Source organism: Suricata suricatta, chromosome 9 (genome assembly GCF_006229205.1).
Source record: "Suricata suricatta isolate VVHF042 chromosome 9, meerkat_22Aug2017_6uvM2_HiC, whole genome shotgun sequence".
Taxonomy (NCBI): domain Eukaryota; kingdom Metazoa; phylum Chordata; class Mammalia; order Carnivora; family Herpestidae; genus Suricata; species Suricata suricatta.
Window position 1 is genome coordinate 10,156,489 of NC_043708.1, and position 23,770 is coordinate 10,180,258.

At 38.1% G+C, this 23,770-nt stretch overlaps 1 protein-coding gene across 6 annotated transcripts in view; it reads left to right on the top strand.

The window, feature by feature from the left end:
• The first annotated feature begins 6,033 nt into the window (after window positions 1–6,033).
• The window catches only part of BTBD7 (BTB domain containing 7), a 79,360-nt gene continuing 61,623 nt past the window's right edge, over window positions 6,034–23,770 (top strand). For 2 of the 6 annotated variants that reach the window (XM_029950771.1, XM_029950773.1), the window contains exons 1-2: window positions 6,037–6,170; window positions 6,987–7,034. The gene's annotated coding sequence lies outside the window, so the exon portion shown is untranslated. Of the gene's footprint in view, window positions 6,171–6,986; window positions 7,035–23,770 lie in introns of all 6 variants that reach the window. The other 4 variants (XM_029950776.1, XM_029950775.1, XR_003912968.1 and 1 more) reach the window with 4 other exon arrangements.

Genomic DNA, 23,770 nt, shown 5'->3' on the forward strand with positions numbered 1-23,770 from the left:
CTGTGAATACAAAAAATGCTGTAGGTGTTTTGGTTAGAGGGAGATGAGTGAGGTCTTCGGAGTGGAAAGGACTTCCTGGAACACTTGGGAAGGGGGCAGGCCTATGAGGGCTGAGATTTACAGCGATCCTGGAGTAGCTGCTCTGTGAGGGAAAAGCGAGAATGTGATGTGGAGATTCGCTTTGGGGCAGAGGAATAGAGGGAAACTAGGATGACCTGACAACTGATTTGGGAGGCTAAGAGGGAAAAAAAATCACACAGGTGGAAGGATTTCTGTAGGAGGCTTTGAGTCCTAGTTTGAGGAGATTTGGATTTTTTTATCCTCTTGGGCAGGATATGGGGAGCCTTTGAAAGGTTGGAAGCCAGATATCAATGTGATAAACCAGAAAGGTGAACCTGTCTGTGATCCACAGCTTGAGTTCAAATGAGAAAATGGAATGAACCAGCAATGATGGTAGCTGTTGCAGTTACCTAAATATGAAGAGGTGAGACTCCAGAGTAGGATAGAGTCAGTAGAAAGGATGCATGGGAGGTACTGTTTTTGTTTTTATAGTAAAATATACATAAACATAAAATTTGACATTTTAACCGGTTTTACATATACAGTTCTGTGGTGTTATGGACATCCACATTGTTGTGGAGCCATCACCACCATCCATCTCCAGAACCTTTTCATCATCCCCTACTGAAACGCTTTTGCTGTTTTTATTTTTAATGTTTTATTTATTTTTGATTCAGAGAGAGACAGAGCATGAGAGGGGGAGGAGCAGAGAGAGAGGGAGACACAGAACCGGAAGCAGGCTCCAGGCTCTGAGCTAGCTGTCAGCACAGAGCCCGACGCGGGGCTCGAACCCACGAACATGAGATCTGAGCCGAAGCCGGAGGCTTAACCGACTGAGCCACCCAGGCGCCCCAACGCTTTTCCTGTTAAACACTAACTCCCATTTCATTTCCCTTTACTCACAACCCACTGACAACCATCATTCTGCTTTTTGTCTCTATGGATTTGATTACTCTACGTACCTCATGTTACTGGAGTCCTATAATATTCACCCTTTTGTGACTGGCTTATTTCACTTAGCATAATGGTTTTAAGACTCATTCATGTTGGAGCATTTATCAGAATTTCCTTCATTTTGGGGGCGCTTGGGTGGCTCAGTCAGTTAAGCTTACAGCTTCGGCTCAGGTCATGATTTCACAGTTTGTGAGTTTGAGCCCCGTGTCAGGCTCTGTGCTGACAGCTCAGAGCCTGGTGCCTGTTTCCGATTCTGTGTGTCCCCCTCTCTCTGCCCCTCCCCTGCTCATGATCTCTCTCTCTCTCTCTCTCTCTCTCTCTCTCTCTCTCTCTCTCAAAAATAAATGTTAAAAAAAAAAAAAGAATTTCCTTCATTTTTAAGGCTGAATACTATTTCATTGTATGTATATATAGTATCTCTTTGAGTCCATGCTTTCATTTCTTTGGTGTATAACCCAGAAAATTTTACATTCCCACCAGCAGTGTACAAGGGCTCTCCAATTTCTCCAATTCTCACCAACACTTGTTATTTTCTGCTATTTAGATAATACCATCCTAGTGAGTATGAAGTGACTTGTCATTTTAGGCTTTATTATTATCGTTATTTTTAAGTAATCTCTGCACCCATCATGGGGCTTGAACTCACAACTTGCAGACCAAGTTACATGCTCTATTGACTGAGCCAGCTGAGTGCCTCCATTGTGGTTTTGATTTGTGTTTCTCTAATGTTTAATGATTTCTTCTCGTGTTTCTCAGTCTTTTGTATATCTTCTTTGGAGAAATACTACTGAGTTCTTTTACCATTTTTTAATCTACTTGTTTGCTTTTTTGTTGTTGAGTTGTAGGAGTTCTTTATATATTCCAAATATCAATCCCTTATCAGATATATGATTTGCAAATATCTGCCATTCTGTGGATTACCTTTTTACTCTGTTTAGTGTCCTTTGATGCACAAAGACTTTAAAAAAAGATTTCTTAATGTTTTATTTATTCTTGAGAGACAGAGGCAGAGCATGAGGGGGAAGGGGCAGAGAGAGAGGGAGACACAGAGTCTGAAGCAGGCTCCAGGCCCTGAGCTGTCAGCACAGAGCCTGACACAGGGCTTGAACCCACGAACTGTGAGCTCATGGTCTGAGCCAAAGTTGGACGCTTAACCTATTGAGCCCACCCAGGCACCCCTATGCACAAAAGTTTTTAATTTTGATGACTCCGTTTATATATTTTTTTGTTTGTTGCTTATGTTTTTGGTGTTGTATCCAAGAAATCATTGTAAATCCAAAGTAATGAAGCTTTTCCCCTAGAAAAGTCTTAGGTTTAGATCTTTGCATGTGGATATCCAGTTTTTCTCAGCATTTGTTGAAAAGACTGTCTTTTTTCCATTGAATGGTTTTGGCATCCGTACTGAAAATGACTTGATTATACCATGCATGGCTTTATTTCTGAACTCTGTATTCTCTTGGTCTGTGAGCCTGTCCTTATGCCAGTACCACATTGTTTTGATTACTGTAGCTTTATAGTAATTTTGAAATCAGGAAGTGTGAGACATCCCAACACTGTTCTAATTCAAGATTGTTTTGGCTGTTTGTGGTCCCTTGAGATTGCATATGAGTTCTAGGATGGATTTTTTAAATTTCTGTAATAAAAAAAAATGCCATTGGGATTTTTTTGATAGGGATTGCACCGAATCTATAGGTTGGAGCAATATTGACATTAATATTAAGTCTTACAGTCCATAAGCACCAGGTATCTTTCTTTTCTTTTAATTTTTAAATTTTTTAAATCTTTTTGTCTTTATTTTATTTTGAGAGACAGAGAGTGAGTGGGAGAGGGACAGAGAGAGAGGGAGACACAGAATCAGAAGCAGGCTCTAGGCTCTGAACTGTCAGCAAATAGCCTGATGTGGGGCTCAAACCATGGACTGTGAGATCATGACCTGAGCTGAAGTTGGGTGCTTAACCAACTGAGCCATCCAGGTGCCCTGGTATCTTTCAATTTATATGTTTTTTTTTTTTTCAAATTATGTTCTTTTTTATTTTTTTTTTCATTTTTTTAATTTATTTTTGAGAGACATAGAGAGACAGTGTGAACAGGGGAGGGTCAAAGAGAGAAGGAGACACAGCATTTGAAGCAGGCTCCAGGCTCTGAGCTAGTGTCAGCACAGAGCCTAAGGCAGGGCTCAAACCCATGAACCGTGAGATCATGACCTGAGCCGAAGCCGACGCTTAACCGACTGAGCCACCCAGGCGCCCCAATTTATATGTCTCTTTAATTTCTTCCCACAACATTTTCTAGTTTTCAGTGTAAAAGTCTTTCATCTCCTTAGTTTACATTTATTCCTTAGTATTGTATTCTTTCTGAAACTATCATAAATAGGATTGATTTTTTTAATCTCCTCCTTGGGTTGTTCATTATTGCTGTTTAGAACACAACTCAATTTTGTGTGTTAATTTTTGTATCCTGCAGCTGTATTGAAAGCATTTATGAGTTCTAACAGGTTTGTGTGTGTAATCTAGTTTTCTACATGTAAGATAATGTCTTCAACAGAGATAATTTTATTCCTTCCAATTCGAATGCCTTTTATTTCTTTTTCTTGCCTGATTGTTCTGGCTAGGACTCTCAGTACTATATATATAGTAATATATATATATGTATGTGTGTGTGTGTGTGTGTGTATATATATATATATATATATATATATATGTATATATTGAATAGAAGTGGTGAAAATTTACATCCTTGTCTTGTCCTGATCTTAGAGGAAAAATGTTCAGTGTTTGACCATTGAGTATGATGTTAACTATGGGTTTTCCTTTATTATGTTGAAATGGTATCCTTATATTCCTGGTTTGCTAGAGTGTTTTAGCAGTTATGTTTTAACGAGGAAAAAAAAACCAGTTATGGGTGTTAAGAGCTTCTCGCCTGGTGAAAGGGAAAATTGTGCTGTTGTTGGCAAAATAACATATTAATGCTCAGTTGATGTTTTAGACATTGTCTCTGTACATTTACAGTCATGTTTTGGCTGAAGAAAAATAGTACTATAGTTTATTCGGTAGGGATGAGTGACACTAATAAAATAATTGTACAAATATATTCCTGAATAACTATAGTATAATTTTGCTCAAAACTGTATTCACAGCATCTAGCATAGTGCCAAGACATAGGTGCTCATTGAAATTATTAATTGAATTAAACAGAAGACTTAAAATTTAACCAAATAAGCTAAGATGCTACATTGCTTATAATTTTTTAACGGCAGAGTCTTTTTATTTTATTTTAAACCATCTTTCATGAACCCAGTCTTGGTACAGTGGTTTCAAAACATAATCAAACTTCTCTACTCTGAAAAGAAAGAGGCAAGTGACTTTTTCTGCAACAAGTGTCTTTAAATTGAGGCCAGGGGTACCTGGGTGGCTCAGTTTATTAAGCGTCCGACTTCAGCTCAGGTCCATGATCTTATGGTATGTGAGTTTGAACCCCACATTGGTCTCTGTGCTGACGGCTCAGAGCCTGGAGCCTGTTTCAGATTCTGTGTATGTCTCTCTCTCTCTCTCTCTGCCCCTCCCCCACTCATACCACTGTCTCTCTTGCTTTTTCTCTCAAAAGTAAATAAACACTAAAAAAAAAGTATATATTTTAAAGTGAGGCAAGAGTTTTCTTTTTGATTATAAATGAAATTGCTTATCAGAATCCAAGTTTCAAAGGGAGACGAAACTTAGAAGAAACTTTTCAGATATGTGTTGACTCCAGATTTATAATGAAATTCGAATATTCAGTACCTAGTTTATTTGTAAAACAGGTTTAAAATTATTTTAATGCAAGCTGCAGTGGTTTTTAATATCCTTTTTTAATTTTTAAAATTTTGGCAGTCTGTAAATTTGACATCACAAATTGAGTTTTTCACATCCTATCTCAATTAATATATCAAAAACATAAATAATGTACTGTTATATAATTTGATATTGAATATATATAGTGAACATTATGTTAAGGTTGGAATAAATAGAAATCACTTTAATCCAAAACATAGAGCATCCTTTACATCACAGGATTCATAACTGATTTTTGAGAATTGTTAAGTTATTTTATTTTTTTTAATGTTTTATTTATTTTTGATACAGAGAGAGACAGAGCATGAGAGGGAGAGGGGCAGAGAGAGAGAAGGAGACACAGAACCAGAAACAGGCTCCAGGCTCTGAGCTAGCTGTCAGCACAGAGCCTGACGTGGGGCTCGAACCCACGAACGTGAGATCTGACCTGAGCCAAAGCCGGAGACTTAACCGGAGACTTACCGACTGAGCCACCCAGTCGCCCCGAGAATTGTTAAGTTTTTAGATATAGTTGTTATGTAAAAGAACATTGGACTAGGACTCAAACCTCCATTCAGATTCTGACTACTGCTTATAGGTTTGTGATCTTAAGCAAGCCCTTTAACCTGTCTGGGGCTTCATTTTCCTCAATAGTGTGTGTGTATGTGTTTTACACAGTGTGCATCACAGTGTTTTACAAAGCAGCCTTGCCTCCTTGTGTTTGCTCTTAAATTCTCTCCCTCCCTGTTATTAGTCTTAACTATTTATTGAACATGCTACCAACGAGGTCTCTGCCATTTGTTTTCCCACTGTCCCTCTGCTTTTCTATTCTCTATATTGCTACCGTATTTATGTGTCTAAAAAAAACCCAATTGGGGCATGTTACCTCCCTACTTAAAAAAAAAAAAAAAAACCTGTGTTAACCTCCCTTTGCTTATAGGATAAAGTCCAAACTCACAAGAGTTTGTAGACTGTGTCCATCCAACCTTCTATTTCCCATCACTCCAGCCTTACCAAGCTGTTTCTTGTTTCCTGTGCTTCTTTGTTTCATGTGTTTATCCCAGTGCTTGGAGTTCTTTTTCTTTGTCATCCAGGGGACTCTGAGAAGATGGTTCATCACCCACTCCAGCGGTAGATTTTGATAACTCCAAGCCTGGGCACTTCTCCATAAACTGTTTCTTGTCCCTCAGACCAAAGGGAAGGAGACATTCTTTGTCTGGGGGAGAGGACTTTTTCTCCTGTTGTATATGAACAAGAGAACATGTGACTCCAATTGCCACTGGCAGCTGTCTTATGACCCCCAGAGGTGAAGAAGCGCGCCTGGAAGATGACAGAGCAGAGAAAATGAACGTAGGTCCAAGATAACATAATTTTAGACACATACTATACTGGGGTCTAGGGTTTTCCCTACCATGGGATTTCTTCACCTAACAGATTAATTCTTTATTGTTGAAGCCATTTCTTTGGAGTTATTTGCTATCAAAAATCTGATTGATACAGTTGTGTTTATTCTTCAAGACCAGTTCAAATATGACCTTTACCAGTAGTCATGTACTCACTCCCTTAGTACTTTGGCCCATTCTTCCAGCCCTTTTGCAACTGTACTATAATCACTTGCTTGTATGTCTGACTCCTCCATGTAACTTTGTACTTTGAGCCAAAGCCTATAGGATGCGGCACAGTGTCTGCTACATTATAGATATTTAGCAGTGCATTGTCAGGATGAAATAATGACATGAAAAAGGGTTTTGTAAACAATTTTTAAATAAACACGAGGTATGTCATTGTCTTTAAAGTGAAATGGAGAAATCAATTAGACATGCAAAGTGTTCATTGTTTGCCGTTAATTATTTTCTAAAAATGTTAACTTATATAAAAAGTTTGACTGCCTCCTCTGGCTATAGTGCCTTGAATTTTATGAAAAATTCTTACTAAAGTAGGAGTCCTAGAAGGAGCAATAATGAATTGTGTTGTTACTGTGCAACTTCCTTCCTTCCTTCTTCAGGAGGAGACTTGAATGCCAGAACTAACTTCAAGCATAATATGTGTATTTTCCCCCTATATTTTGAAATTATATTCAGGTCTGTTTTATCTGGGATTTGTGAATTATTCTTCAGGAAAAATTTCATAATATACTTAATAAGACCTAATCATTCTTGTCTTCAGACTTTCCCAAAATACTTCTGGCTTGAGACTACACGTGAGAATTTTATGGTAAGCAAAAAAAAAAAAAAAAAAAGCTTTGTGGCAGAACTAGATGAGTTACAGCAAATTTTAGTAATAGCTTATGACAGAGAAATCTCATTATAGCCTTAATTACGAAGTCATAGTTCTGTCACATGCTTCAACAATGAAGTCTGACAGAAGAGGAAGGATGGGAAAGGAGAGTTGAAATCCCTGATTCAGTATACTTCACTGTTTGTTGGATTGTTAAAGTTCAGGATAGTAATTTGCAGTCACAGTAGCACCCTTCCCTTATGGGAGGGCGGGGATGTTCCCAGACCCTTAGTGGGTTCCCGAAAGCAGATAATACTGAACCCTATATATACCAAGATCTTTCCTCTATATATATACCTGGGATGAAGTTTAATTTATAGGTTAGGTACACTAAGAGATTAACAGAATACTAACAAAAAAGAATTATAACAACATACTGTAGTAAAAGTTATGTGAATATGGTCTCTCCCTCAAAATATCCTATTGTACTGTATATTACTTACTATATAGTACTGCCTGTGTGATGAGATGAAGTGAAGTGAGTGACCATAGACATTGTGACACAGCGTTAGGCTGCTGTTGACCTTCTGACAGTACACCGCAGAAAATGAACCAGTGGATAAGGGGGACTACTGAAGCTGTGCCTAAAAATTACCTTTAATAATTGAATATCTCTTTTAATAATACTTTTATTGGTTTTGATGTTCTTAACCTACTTAGGATGATGATATATATCCATAGTGACTATTCCTAGGTTGTTCATGACTCCTTAGAGATTATCCTTTTAAAATCATTTAAGCAGTTAAAATATAACAAATTTCAGACCACGTGAGATATACATTTATTTTTTTAATGTTTATTTATTTTTGAGAGGTGGGGGGACAGAGCATGAGCAGGGGAGGGGCAGAGAGAGGGAGGAGACACAGAATCTGAAGCAGGCTCCAGGCTCTGAGCTGTCTGCACAGAGTGCGATGCAGAGCTTAAACTCGGGAACAGGGAGATCATGACTTAGGCAGAAGGCAGATGCTCTGCCTTCAAACAATTGACCCACACAGGGGTCCTGAGATACACATTTATAAAGTAGGCATTTTATTTAAGAAGTATTTCCTAACTAGAAATACTAAGAGAACATTAAGAACGTAATAAGTTTGTGGTGCCTGAGTGGTACAGTTGGTTAAGTGTCTGACTCCTGATCTCGGCTCAGGTCATGATCTCACAGTTCCTGAGTTTGAGCCCTGCATCAGGTTCTGCTCTGGGATTCTGTCTCTCCTTTTCTCTGCCCCTTCCCCCACTTGTTCATTCTCTTTTTCTCTCTCCCTCTCTCTATCTCTCTCTCTCAAAATAAATTTAAAAAAATTTTTTAATATAATTTTCATTTTATTATAAAAAACTCAAGATACTGCCCATCCCAAAACTAAGCTGTCACCCTCTGTGGTAGAGCCAGAGTTCTAAGAACCAGGCTCCTCTCTGCATTCTTTCCTTCAGTGTCTAGCTTTAAAAATTCTAATGGTTACAGTTAAAAGAATGTCGCATACATTAGTGGAATGTGATGTACTTTTATATTCTTTTAAGAATGCATTTTTAATAGGAAATAAAAGTATCAGCAGGGGACTGGCAGCTGCTTTGAATTACAATAGGTTATATTAGAAAAAGCCCACATGGGCTTAATAAGATTCTCCTAAGCAAAACTCTAACAAGTAATCTCTACTTGTAATATGATGGAATTTTATAGGAAAATGGCATTTTAAAAGATATCTTCATGGTAGCTACACTTATCATGGTGAACATTGGGTAATGTATAGAATTGTGACTCACTATGTTGTACACTTGAAATTTATATTACATAGTATGTCAACTATACAAAAAAGTTATCTTCATAATATAAATAAAAATACTTTCTGACTTTTTTGGTTGGATTGGGGGAATACTATTTTTATTTACTTATGTTACAATTTGTTGGGGCACCTGGGTGGCTCAGTCAGTTGAGCATCCAACTTCAGCTCAGGTCACGATCTCACAGTTCCTTTGGTTCAAGCGTGTTTCCGATCCTCTGTCTCCCTCTCTTTCTGCTCCTTCCCCTCTCATGCTCTCTCTCTCTCTCCCTCTCTCAAAAATAAATGTTTTAAAAAATTAAAAATATTATTTAAAATTAGATGCTGGAGTAGAGAGACAGGAGAAAGAAGTTACTAATTTCATTATTGCTTATAGTAGGGAGGTAGTACATAGTAACCAAAAAAAGAGGGAATTGGGGGTACTAAATAGAAGTATTAGTAAAGGTGACTTTGTATATGCCCTTCTGGTTCCAGGATTATGGCCAGAGGGATATCAGGGTCACCAAGAATAATTTGGAGGTTGCCAAGGACTTGTTTTAAAGTGTTTTCAAGTCTGACCAAGAACTCGGACATTTGGAGGTGGGGGAAGCATTAATAAAGTTACCTATGGGGCAGAGAGGGATGAAATTAGAGTAAACAGGGAGAGCAACTAGTTATCTTTGAATATATCTTGTTTTGTGGTTTTGACTTTAAACCTATCTAAATATGTAGCAGTTAAATTAAAAAAGCAATGCCTAAGAATCAAAAGTAACATAAAACTTATAACGTGCCTTACAGTAAGTGATATAATCACACAGAGTAAACTGTTCAAGTGATGCAGTAATTTGTAGGATATCTTGAGTTGGGTAATATCCTAAGGGTAGAAAGAATTGCAATAAATAAACATAAAGTGATGTTCATTTATCATATTGTTGATGTTAGATAGTACTGAGATTATATATATATATACATATACACATACGTATATATATAATGTTTATTATTTTGAGAGAGAGAATGAGCTTGAGTGGGGGAGGGTCAGAGAAAGGGAGTAAGAGAATCCCCAGGCTCCATGCTCCGTGTGGAGTCTGGTAGGGGGGCACGACCTAAGCCAATATCAAGAGTCAGACACTTAACTGACTGAGCCACTCAGGTGTCCCAATACTGACATTTTAATTCTCAGCTGTTTCATGTATACTGCAGGATGAAGTAAATGAATAGTTATGTAGACTGCATTAGGAATAGGGTTTGGGCATGTAAGAAGGGAGAAACAAATGAAAGATCCATGAGATTAAGTAAAAACCCTATAAATCTTAATTTGAGTTGGAAGAATCAGTATAAACTCATGATATATATTTGTTTCTGTCTGTATACATGCTTATGTAGATGTGTGTATAAAATTACCTATCTCCGTGTACTTAAAAGGCACTTAGCTCCCCAAGTACCCAGAACGTGGTTTCTAAATACCATTTCCCATTGAAAGAAATTAGAACTTCTTTACAGAAATGGCTGATTCCAGTCTAAGGATAGAAAAATACAAGGTATGTCTGAAATAAGATATAACCCCAGAAAGCAAAGAAACTATCAGAGATAAGTAGTATTGTGTCCTGAGATCTCAAGAGCCAATTTAAATAAGCTTCCACTGTCCAAGTATTGGGCAATTTGAGCTTCAGTAAGGATAACTACAAAGGATTGAAATACATTAAATACATTTAAATCCATAAATACTTAAAATTCTTTTAAACTTGCTGATTATCTTTAGAGAATGCTGGGAAATTCATTGTTTTGAAAATAGTAAATTAAGTTCATTTATTCTGCCTTTTTTGTATAAATCTTAAATCAGACAACTGAATAGTTCATGAGTTTCTCTTTCAGAAGTAGTCCAGCTAATGAATAAAAAAGGGATGATAGAACATCACCATGTTGCAACTCCTAATTAATGATTCTAATTGGTGATCGTTGATAATTTTTAATACCACAAACTGAGAAGTACCTATTGTTGGAATTACACATCACCACCTGTGAAGCAGTCTTGGCAAAATAAACTTTAAAAGTACAAAAATGATCCAGAATCTGATCAAATCACTAGTTCTGTCAATTACAGCAAATAGTGTATTTGCCAGAGGAACATACTAAACTACATCCTGGTGATGCATTTGGTAAAATCCATACTATAGGAAACTACTAGATAATCTGATATTTTTAACAACAACAATAAAAAAAAAGTTGCAAGGGGAAAAAAGTGAGGGGGGAAGGAATCTATTTAAGAGACATGGTCATGAAGTCACAACGTATAGACCTTAATAATTGGATCCACAGTCAAACTAGAAAAAATAAACCAGTTGTGGAAATGTGAACCCTGCTTGGGAAACTCATATTAAGGAATTATTGTTCATTGCTTTAGATGTAATAATAGTATTGTAGTTCTTTTACATCCTTTCTCTCAGAGACATATAAAGAAATATTTACAGATGAAATAGTATATGCTATCTGGAATTGTTTCAAATAATCCAGAGGGGTTGGGGAGAGAATGGATTGGGATATAGTGATATAAGCCTGCCACAGGTTGACAATTATTGAAACTTGGTGATGTCAGAGACTGTTTTACTATTTTCTCTATTTTTGTACATTTTTTTCATTACAGAAACTGCAAAAGTATCTTCTGCGAAGGAGGAAAAAAGTAATAGGAAGGAGTGAAAACAGAGAAGTGTAGTCACTAGTGGGATTGATATTTATAGAGTATAATCCACAATCTGGAAGCTTTTTATTGCTCACCAATAATGTACAGCACTAGAGATGAAGACCTATCCCTTAACCATAATTGATTAAGTAGAAACTTTAGCAATTTGAGACGTGAATAACAAGAACAGCAGGCAGTAGACATAAAGAAGGATAAAGAAGACATTGCTCTTCTGTTCAGAAAGGTTGGTATAGGACTGAAGACTTGTGGTGATTTTTTGTTCAGGAGACAAAACGCTAGATCAGAGATCAGAATGCCTGGGATCTAGTTTTGTCTTTGCCATTTTACAATATATTTACTTTGGATAAGTCACTTTCTGCATACCTTGCCTTCTTCAGGGATTAGAGAATGAAGCTTGTCCTGTCTACATTGAAGACTTGATGTGAGAATAAAATAAGTTGCTGTGTGAAAAGCACTTTGTAAACTGTATGTCCCTCTTTTAAGATACTTTCACTCTATTTATTAAAAGAATATTGAAAAAGAAAAGACATTGCTTTTCGGTCTGTTTTAATGGAGATTTTTTCCATGTACTTTTTTATTATGGCTAAAAGTATATATAACATTTATCATTTTAATGAGCTCTAAGTGTGCAGTTCTATAGTTTTAAGTACATTCACAGTGTTATGCAACCATCACCTCCATCTGTCTTCAGAACTTTTTTCTTTTCCACTGAAACTCTATAGTCATTAAACACTAATTTCCCAGCCCCTGGAAACCACCATTCTACCTTGTGTCTCCATGATTTTGACTACCATGAGTACCTCATATAAAATAGGATCATACAGTGTTTGTCCTTCATTGACTGAAATATCACTTAACAGAATGTCCTCCAGGTTAACCCATGATGTAGCATATTGTCAGAATTTCCCTCCTTTTAAAGGCTGAATAATACTCTGTCGTATGTTAAATACCATTTTGCTCATTCCTCTGTTGATGGATACTTAGTTTGCTTCTACCTTTTGGCTATTATTATGTTGCTATGAACATGGGTGTACAGATAGCAGTTCAGGTCGCTGTTTTCATTTTGTCCTCATGTTTCCAGTGCCTAGACGTGGAATTGCTGGATCATCTTGGTAATTCTGTGTTTAATTTTTTGAGGAATCAGTGTGGGCTTTTTAGCTAATTACTTCATTGTTGTGCATTTTGAAACATCCCAACAGAGTGTCCTATTTAGTATGTACACTGTGATACAGGGGTCTTGTTTCTAGGAAGTTTTTCCCCCCCACTCCCAAATACTAGTGCAGTTTTTCAATCACACTCTTCTAAGAGGCTTAGACTATATCCAGTGGATCCTCAGAAACAACTTTTGAATTAAAAAGCTTAAAGAATAATTATAAATGGGTCTTTCCTTTTGTAATGTGTATTTATTAAAAATTGCTTTCATTCAGCAGTTTTCACCTCAGTACCTCATATTTGCCAGGCATTGTTCTGTGTGCTGAGGATTTAATGTTGAATACATGAAATTCTGGCTCTCACAAAGCTTACATTGTAGTGTGAGACTGTTAACAAGAAACAAGTATATAATTCCAAGTGTTGAAAAGTGCTGTAGAGAAAAATAAACTGAAGAAAGGGGATAGAGGATGATGGGGTAAGATGGCATGTTGTTTTCTAGGGGGTAATTAGGAAAAGCCTCTTTGAGGGCATGGCACTTGAGCAAAGAAAGATCTGAATAAAATGAGAGAGTGATCCATGTGAATCCACTTTGTGGAAAAGTGTTCCAGACAAAGGTAATAGCAGGACCAAGGTAGGGGCAGGCAGTGCTTTCTAAGGAGATGACTCAGGAGTCAAATGAAGACCTGTCTATCTTAATCAGCATCCAGTATCCATATAAAGAAATGGATTGTTTTAAAATATTTCATTAGAAAGGGAATATTTAAGATGGAAAAAATGTGAGGGAGATTTATTTGTATATTCTGTTAATGATTCTAGAAAATACCATTCATCTATTCATGTGTGGAGTGGAAGATGCTGGCAAAATATTACTGCTGGCAAAATATTACTGCTGACAAGACATTCCAATAATGATTACCACATGGAAGACATATCCTCTTCCTCTAAGGTATAATTTTCTTGGCATGGTGAACCCAAAGGGTATTATCTTCCGTTCAGACAAGGCAGAAATGAGACAACTGATAAGAGAATCTGTTTCAAGAAATCTAAAAGTCTTAGTTAATAGAATGCTTTAATATCCAGCATATCTTACTGACAGCATATATGACTATAATATAGATACTATTACAACACATGGACTCAAGACACATTAAAGATTGGAGGAGCGCTTCAATATCACCTTTGTTTCACTGGACCAGGCCCTACGCAGTAATGAAATTATGCCAGAGATGGCTTTAGGTCTCAGAAAATCAATAGTGTTGGGGAGCTTGTCTGGCTCAGTCAGTAGAATATGTGACTCTTGATCTCAGGGTTATGGGTTCAAGCCCCACACTGGGCATAGAGCTTACTTTAAAAAAAGAAAAAAAAAAAAAAGAGGAACACTGTCATTTCTTAAACTCTCTATCTTTTGCAAACATTTATAGATCATGTCCTCCGTCAGAAGTAAATGATCATATTGAGAGAATGCTATATTGTAATACATATCTGAGTGTTCTCTCTAGAATTGAAAGTATTAGGAAAATCTTGTTTTTAGACTTTTCCTTTACATGTGCTCTTTGTATTATTTCTTCCTTGGTATGTCTCTGTGTCACAGACTCAGAGTCTGGAGTTCTCTCTTGTCCAGCAAGAGAGCAGATGCAGAATTGAATGTGAAAGAGGCTAATGTCCTGGAGGAGACAAGAGCCCTGAACAGGGGTTTTGTCTCCATATTTATTGAGCACTGAAGATCTTACACACATGGTGAATGTGAAGAAAACAATCAGATAGTAATCATTAACTTGTGTGAGTACGCAGAGGGTCAGGGAGTGAGTAGTGTTTGTGATCAAGGTACATTGGTGCCAGATGGAAAGTAATTTCCTACAGGTGATATAACAAGTTTCTTATGATTCCATTACAATATCTTGCTAACTAACCTTGGGCGCTTTTGCCCCATGGGGGCCACCTTCCACCCTGAGCTTTTTTCCTAACCCATTTATGTTAAGTATAAGGGATTCCTGAACCTATTTCCCCCACATTTTTGGAACCTGAAACCCATTTTCCTTGGTACTCCCAGTTCACCCACAAATTGTATGTCCTGTATTTCTCCTAGGTTCATAGCATTGCTAACCACCTGGTCATGCAAGGTAGAGACATCATCATCATTCCCTTCTTCCTTTCCATCATCCCCTCACTGATTTGATGAGATGTTCTATGATAAGGACTTCATAGGGATTATCTCAGTTTTTTATTATTAGAGCTCCTAAACAAATGCAAAATAGTGTTTTAAGGTGCAGACTTACATTGCATAAACAGGACCTAGAATATCTGTTTCAGTCTTATATATCTGGACCGTAATATCCTCTTCCTGTGTTTCTTCTGCAGCAAATGAGTAGCACAGGATGAGCAGTGGGATCAAGGGAGGAGAGGGGAAAAAAGACCTCTGATAATCATTATGAGAATAAGAGTTGTCTGATTTTCTACTTCTTGTTTTACCAAAGAGGCCTTGTTGGTGTCTCTGCGAGATGTCCTTTCTAGCTGACATTTCTCAAAACTTGTTCATCATCAAACCAATTTCTTTTACCAACACCTCTGTATACAAGATTCTTTCTAACTATAGACTTCAGAAAAAAATTAGGAGGAACTCTGCATTTGACATGTCAACAAAACTTCTGTAAGTTTCAGAATGAGTAGCTTTTATTAAAGCTAACACCTCATTATAGGTAGCTTGCCATCCCTTTTCACTGAAAATTTAAGGTAATGGGGTAACCATCCAGTTCTCTCAGCTTGCTGTTTATGTTTTTGGCGGGGGGGGGGGGGCGGTTAATCTCTCCATCTCTAACACTGGAGCCCACAGAAACTCATCAACAAGAAATAGGTCCTTGTATTTTTTTTCAACATTTTTGTAAGTTGTTTTGAGAAAATGTGAGTTTTTTGGCTTTGAATGAAGTTTGAAATTCCATGTTTTTTCTTATAAATTCAGTTGATTAGAGTATGTTCTCTGGTTTCAGCTCTATTTCTCTCTGTAAATCCTTTATAAACTCAAATCTAGACTGAGATTTCTTATCGCCTTCACTGAATCATTCAGAGCTGCTTTTTTATATACCACTAAGCCAACAGTAACAAGTTATCCCTGATTGGAACAGGAATTTTATTTATTCATTCAAATATTGTGTGCTTGGTTCAAAGCTCGTCTTCCTATCATGAACGCAAAAGCACTAAATGACACCATGATCTTGTAAGACAGTTGATTGGGCAGTTCTATAATCTGTCTTGGAGGGCCTCATAATCATTTCCACCCTTGGCCTACAGACCCTTTTTCCTAGCTGTTAGAGAACATTTTTCCCATTCCTGAAGATCTACCTCAGTTTGGGGCATATAGCTGACAGAAGACAGCAAAGTGCATGCCGGGTGTCGGGGATGGCTCCGCCAAGCACTCCTGCTCTGGTTGCTGTAGAGGTCACTGTTCTACCCCCTGCAGCCCCATCAGATCTCAGTTACTGCTGCCAGAGGCCCAGACACGGGGGGTAGACAAAAGCCCAGGAGCTGAGTGTCAGCCTTCCAAACCTTGTCAGCCCTGTATTCCCATTTTTCCACCAGTAACTTCAGGAGGGTCTTATTCTGAGGTTCTAGGTCTGCATGAAGCATTTTGAATGTGAGTTCTGAGATAAAGGTTGCAGAGTAAGAGGTTTATTCACATCTTGAGTGTGTAGCCACATAGGTCCTTTATCCACCTCTTTCTGGGAATTGGCTCAGCTTTAAATGTCTAGAAATTGACAGGTATTTCAGAATACATCAACATCTCTAAGATGTATTTCATTCAGGCCAGGTCAGACCTGGCACAAGACCAGCCCCCCACCTCCATGAAAATCCTTATAGGCTGTTTCTGCTTTCCACAGTCAGTCGGTACTATTTTACTTAACTCTTAATGTTGTGAGGTAGGTAATAGTGTCCTCATTTGAGGGATTAGGAAAGCCAGGTCCTTATTAACAGTTTCTTGGACTATATAGCAAGACTTCTCTAATAAGGCTTCTAGCATTCAGATCATCTCGTAATCTTTTAAAACAAATGTAAGGGTGCTTCCCTCACACTATTGTATGTTTTGCTCCAGTAGCTCCCCAATTGTGTTCTGAGTAAAGGCTCAACATTTTAGTATGGGATTTGAGGCTTTTTGACCCAGCCCCTGCCCATACTCTTAAACATAGGTACTCCTTAGGCCTTAGACACATTATTTATCAATGTTGATGATAATTGCTAACATTTTTTTCAACTTGAATGTTGTGTCTACTTTGCGTTGTATGGTAGCGGTAAGAAAGTTAAAGAAGCTCAGCGCATACCCTTGGGAAGTGTACAGTTCAGTGGAAATATAATCATGCTGCGGTGTTAGTAGATAATAGAGGCACAGGGTTGTGAGAACTGGGACAGGGAAGCAGACTGGGACTGGACTTTTTCTCATCTATTCATCCTGTTTCTTCTAACTTGAAAGACCTTCCCTTTTTTACTTGATGCACTTCTATTAATTCTTGAAGGTCTGGCTCTAAACTAAGAAGTCAGAACAGTAGCCTTTTTAAAAATTTAATGAGAAATCCAATACAGGGTATAATCACCCCTGTATTCTTAGGGGGTGTCAGAAAGCCTTGTGCTCAGAGTTGAGTGGGTCAGTGAGTGTATGTATATACGTATGATCAATCATAAACAAGTGTCATCCTGTCATTAAGGAGCACATATGTATTTATTTTTGAGAGAGAGGGAGGGAGGAATGGAGAGGGAGAGAACATGAGCAGGGTAGGGGCAGAGAGAGAGGGAGAGACATATAATCTGAAGCAGGTTCCAGACTCTAAGCTGTTAGTGCAGAACCAGACGCTTGGCTCAAACTCATGAGCTTTGAGATCATGACCTGAGCTGAAGTCGGCCACTTAACCAACTGAGCCACCCAGGTGTTGCCAGAAAGGCACTTTCGCTTTGATTTCATAAGCTACCCTTTCAGTTAAGTCATTTTTTGCTTTATATGAGAGAGCCTTTTAAGCACCAGAAGTAACACTGTCAGGTGTGTACTCACTTCCCATTTTTGGAATGGAACTGTATTTGTCTGCTTTGGAAACTTCACCTTCAAACATTTAAGGGGGACATTACAAAGATAATATTGTCCATAGATACAAGCGCTGAATGCCAAGCCTGGTTCTGCAACTTACCAGCTCTGTGATGTTGGGTAAGTAACTAAGCCTTCCATGCGTCATTTTCCGAACCTGCCAGTCTTTTTCTTGTGCAGAGTGGAGATAGTAATAGACCTGATTGAGAAAATTAAAGGAGTTAATTCAGGTACAATGGTTAAGAATGGCTGGCTCATAGTCAATTACTGATCAGTATTATGATGATTATAATCAAAATATACATACATCCTTTCAGGTTTTTATTTATGTAAGAAGCTAATAACAAACACCTAAATATTAGCCATCAGCTTTGTACATCAAATTCAAACATTTAAATATAAGCCAAAACAATTTTGACAATTCTGGGATCTGGATGATACTGCTTAAAGGCTCAGTACACTACTACCTTTTGTGTATTTTTGAAATTTTTCATGATAGAATTTAAAATCAGAAATGTATAAATATAAAAGTTTGCAAATAACATTTTTCTAAATATAAAAATTAATTAAAGTGTATTATTCCTGGCAAATATTATAATTTTATGAGATACTCTATTGGACATTGAAATATTTGTATATATTTTATTAATGGTTGATACAATGAAATATTCCTGAAATGGAAAGATTTTGCCTGTCTAAATTTTTTGCAGATGAATTCTCTAATGCTTAAAGAGAATACAGGAGCGCCTGGGTGGCTCAGTCGGTTAAGCCTCCGACCTCGGCTCAGGTCATGATCTCACGTTCGTGGGTTCGAGCCTCGCGTCTGGCTCTGTACTGACAGCTCAGAGCCTGGAGCCGATTTCCGATTCTGTGTCTCTCTCTCTCTGTCTGCCCCTGCCCACTCATGCTCTGTCTCTTTCTGTCTCCAAAATAAATAAACATTTTTAAAAAATAAAAAAAGAGAAATACAATAATAACTATTTTACTTCACCTGGAAAGAAATTTTCTTAGATAAGTCACTTGCAAACCTTAGCTGTAAAGCTTCAAAAATACATGTTTTTTGGTGACAGTAGTTTTCTTTTTAATTTTTTAAATGTTTTATTTATTTTGGAGACAGAAAGAGACAGAGCATGAGCGTGAAGGGGCAGAGAGAGAGGGAGACACAGAATCAGAAGCAGGCTCCAGGCTGTGAGCTGTCAGCACAGAGCCCGATATGAGGCTCAAACCCACAAACTATGAGATTATGACCCGAAGTGAAGTCAGACGCTTAACTGACTGAGCCCCCCAGGCGCCCCTATCTTGACCATTTTTAACTGTGCAGTCGGTGGTGTTACATATATTCATATTATCGTATAACTGTCACCACCGTCTGTCTCCAGAACTTTTTCATCTTCCTCAACTGAAAGTCTGTACCCATATAACAGTAACTCCTCATACTCTCCCTTTTCCCCACCCCTGACAACTACCATTCTACTTAGGTCTCTACTATTTTGACTGTTCTATGTGCTCATATAAAGGGAACCCTACAATGCTTGTCTTTTTGTAACTGGCTTATTTCACTTAGCATAATGTGTTCAAGATTCCTAAGTGTTGTAGTGTGTATCAGAGTCTTTGTCCTTTTTAATTTAAGGCTGAATTATTCCATTGTATGTAATACCACATTATGCTTGTTCTTCCATTTGTTGATGGACACTTGGGTTGCTTCCACATTTTAGCTATTATGAATAATGCTGCCATGAACATGGGTGTACATGTCTTGAAACCCTGCTTTCATTTCTTTTGGGTTTGTAGCCAGAAGTGAAATTGCTCTCACATGGTAAATCTGATTTTAATTTTTTGAGGACCCTCCATGCTATTTTTCACAGTGGCCATTTCCACAACATAACCATTTTATGTTCCCACCAACAGTACACAGAAGTTCCAATTTCTTCATCCTTACCAACACTTATTTTCTGTTTTATTGATAATAGCCATCCTAGTAGGAGTGAGGTAGTATATCATTGTGGTTTTTATTTGCATTTCCCTGTTGATTAGTGATGTGTTTCATGTGCTTAATTAGGTATCCATATACCTCCCTTGGAGAAATGTTTAAGGTTTTTTTTCCCATTTTTTAATCAGTTTGCTTGTTTGGTTGGTTGGTTGGTTGGTTGTTGAGTTGTAGGAGTTCTCCAAGTATTTTGGATATTCTCCCTTATCAGATATGATAGGTAAATACTTTCTCCCATTCTATGAGGTTATAATTCACTTCAAAAACAAGATTGACCAAAAGAATCAAGTCCCTTTCCAGCTCCATCACTGTGGATTTTCTGCCTTAATAAATGTTTAATGGAACATAATCTTGCCTTTCTTTTGAATAAACTGCTGCTATCACAAACAGTTTGTGTTGTTGGATTCAGTGAGGTTTGCAGTGCAGGGTGGAGGTCATCTGCCTCTGTATTAAATGGCCCCCGAGAACACATATGAGTCTAGTTGGTAGCTTTCTGAACTCTCTTCCAAACTGGTCTCACCTTTTTGAAGAGATCTTCTAACAGCAAGGGTCTACTGCTGACTTGGCTTCTGGCTTAACTGTTCAGTCTCTCTTTGTTTTGTTGTTTTTAAAATAGATCCAAGGATAGAATTGAAGGTTACACGTAATCCTGCCTTTTCACTTAATATCTCTGAAATCTTAGGCAAGTTACTAACCTCTCAGCCTCATCAGTAAAAAGTTATTGGGAGAGTTAAATGGGTTAATTCACATGAAGTTCTAAGAACAGACTGGCATATTGTAAAACCCCAATAAATGTGAGTTGCTGTGTTAAGTAAAACATGCTTGGGGAAAGAGATGGACATAGGAAGTCTTACTCCTCTAACTTGGGCTTTAGGAGGTTTTTTTCTTTTCTTTTTTAAGTTTATTTTTTGAGAGAGAGAGCACGCATGCACAAGTGAGGGGCAGAGAGAGAGGGAAACAAAGAATCCCAAGCAGGCTCCATTCTGTCAGCACAGCCCAACGCATGGCTCAGATCCACAGACTGTAGAGATCATGACCCTGAGCCGAAACCAAGAGTTGGACCCTCAACTGACTGAACCACCCAGGCACCCAGGAGTTTTTGGTTTGTGTTTTGTAAACTTTGTCTTATTTCTAGGTCTGGGAATGTGAGGTTTGGCTGTAGGGGTGGTCTTTATCCCACTTGGCCCCATTAGACCTGGGCTCTCTATATTCTGGCATCTCATCTAGTTCGTACCCCTTTTTACTCTCAAGCATTCTGGTGTGATGGTACATTATATGGTCACCTTAAGTTTGACAGGAACACAGGATTATCATAATTTTGCATTTCTCTTTTCTCATTAATTGCTTTTCGTGAATATTCACAGGTGCCCCACATTCCTATCCTTCTATAACTATAGCTAATAATCAGAATAAAGAGAAAACTTGTATTTAAAAAAATTTTTTTTGTGTTTATTTTTGAGAAGAGAGCACGCACGTACACCAGCATGAGCAGGGGAGGAGCAGAGAGAGAGGGAGACACAGAATCTGAAGTCAGGCTCCAGGTTCTGAGCTGTCAGCACAGAGCCTGACATGGGGCTCAAACCCACGAACCGTGAGATCATGACCTGAGCTGAAGTCGGACGCTTAACTGACTGAGCGCCACCAGGCACCCCAAAGACATGTGTTTAAAACCCAAAATCCACTTGCCTTTTTCCTCCTTTGTACACTAACGTTTATTATAGAAATAATGCCCTTCCCCATCCTCATTTTCCAAGCCAATATGTCATACAACTTCACTGGATTTCGGGAACCCTGTATCAGCTTTTTTTATTTTACATTTATTTACATTTACCTATATATCTCAGTTTCAGTTAGTAAAAATTGAGATTCATAGACGTTAAACGTGACTTATCCTAGGTAAGTGGTATAAATTAGTGACGACAGTACTCTATCCCAGGTAACTTGACGCCTGTTGCTCTCTCTGTTGCATAAAGTGGTAAAAAGTATTTTTTTGGCAAAGGTCAAGGTTTTCCAAAGTGTCTCATCCAAGTGCCTTATGTTCTGTGGTACAAAAGGCTCCTTCAGATCACGCAAAATACCTCCTCTTGGGGATTCACGATGCACCTTAGCATTTTAAAGATGCTGCAAAATTCCAAAGTAAAGAAATCTATTTGTTTTGTTTAATCCTGTATTTCCCACACTTTGGGAAAACTCTTTGGAAATGCTGGTCTAAGGTTTTTTGGAAGGCAGAGAGGTTGATTTTTTTTTTTCTAAAAATATTCTCACAAGATTGTAAATTCTGTTGCCTTCAATATCATTTTTCCTCTCGGTTGGGTCAGCTACAATCACTGAAGCTTGTTGTAAGCCAGTTTGATTTTGATTGAAATTGGTCATATTAACTGTTAACAGAGCACCCCCAGAATGGTGATTCTCAGAGAAGGATTTATCAGCTCTCTAGGGCCTTTTGCATCCTGTGGGCCTTTCCCAGTCTTATAAGCCCTCTCTTTTCCTTTCCTTTCCTGCTGTATCATTCAAAGATTGGGTTTCATCCTATTTTATGTAGCAGATAGACAAAGCTTGCCTAAAATGAAAATATCCCTGGAGAGATTAAACTGTGACTTATTCTCATTTCCAGCATCTGAAGACAGTGGATTAGATTAAGAACTAAATAACATAACTGCTGTGCTCCGTATCGCATAGGCTTTTGGTTACTTAATAAATAAAATTGTTCTCTGGGTATTTTGAGAAATAGGGCTTTAGTACTATAACTGCACAGTCAGGGTTACCCCCAGGATTTGGAATTAGGGACACAAGGTAGACTTAAGGGTTATATCTGATCCAGAAAATCTCTCCCACTAAATCTTTCCAAGACCCTATGTTTATTTTAGTATTAGAGCTCCAGTAGGGAATATGAATGTTCATCTTGAAGGGAATCCCTGTTGACGAGGAGCTACCAGGAAGAGAGACTCTGTCCCTGAGTCTCAAATTACTTCAAGCCACCTCACCAGGGTAAGACCCCAGCTGTCCCTGAGGTGCTAATTACAGTGGCAACTGGTCAAACATCCTTATGTCAGCTTGTGACTTCCCTAGGGATTGCTAGTTGGTGATGCCTTACAACCTTTGTATGGTTGCTTTAGAATGTCTCATTACGCTCATAGTAAAATTAACCTTTAAAAAAAAAAAAAGGAAAAAGAAAGAAAAGGCATTTTTGACATGGTTTAAATTTCAGACAGGCTAGTGTAATAGTATTTTGTGTAGCAACAAACCTTGCAAAATTCTCATTGGAAATAATTCCAGGTGTTTGCACACTGTGTTACAGTGTGACAAAGTGAGAGTAGGAACTAGCCACTACTTTGGACACTCTGATTTTTCTTCATCTAGAAGCGTGGTGCCATTCTTCCTTGTTTTGTTTCAGCAGCATACTTTTTGCCATGTTCGTGAGTTTGCTCTGCAGTCGTTAAAAAATAAAAAGCCTGGATGGCTCAGTTGATTTTAGCTCAGGTCGAGACCTCACAGTTCGTGAGGCAGAGCCCCACAGTGGGCTTGTGCTCACAGCTCGGCGCCTGCTTCTGATCCTCTGTCTCCCTCTGTGCCCATATCCCACTTGTGCGCACGTGAGCACTTTCCCTCCCTCCTCCTCTCTCTCTCTCTGTCTCTCTCTCTCTCACACACACTCTCACTCTCACTCTCTCAAAAATAAATAAATATTAAAAGAATTTTTTTATTAAAAAGCAAACAAAACAAGGGAAGCAATGTGTAACTTCAAGAATGAGTGAAGAAGGAAATGAGAAGAGACCTACCAAAGGAGGGAATTTTACCAGTACTTTTTACCATCTGTTACTTCCACATTCAAAGCTTATCATTTTGGTAAAGCTCTCTCATTTTGCTAAGGCTTCCGTTTTACATAATGTTTTTATTCTGGATTTTAAAAAATATTTTATTTTGGGGATGCCGGGGTGCCTCAGTCAGTTGAACATCTGACTCAGATCATGATCCCAGGGTCATCGGATCAACCCCTGCATTGGGTTCCATGCTGAGCGT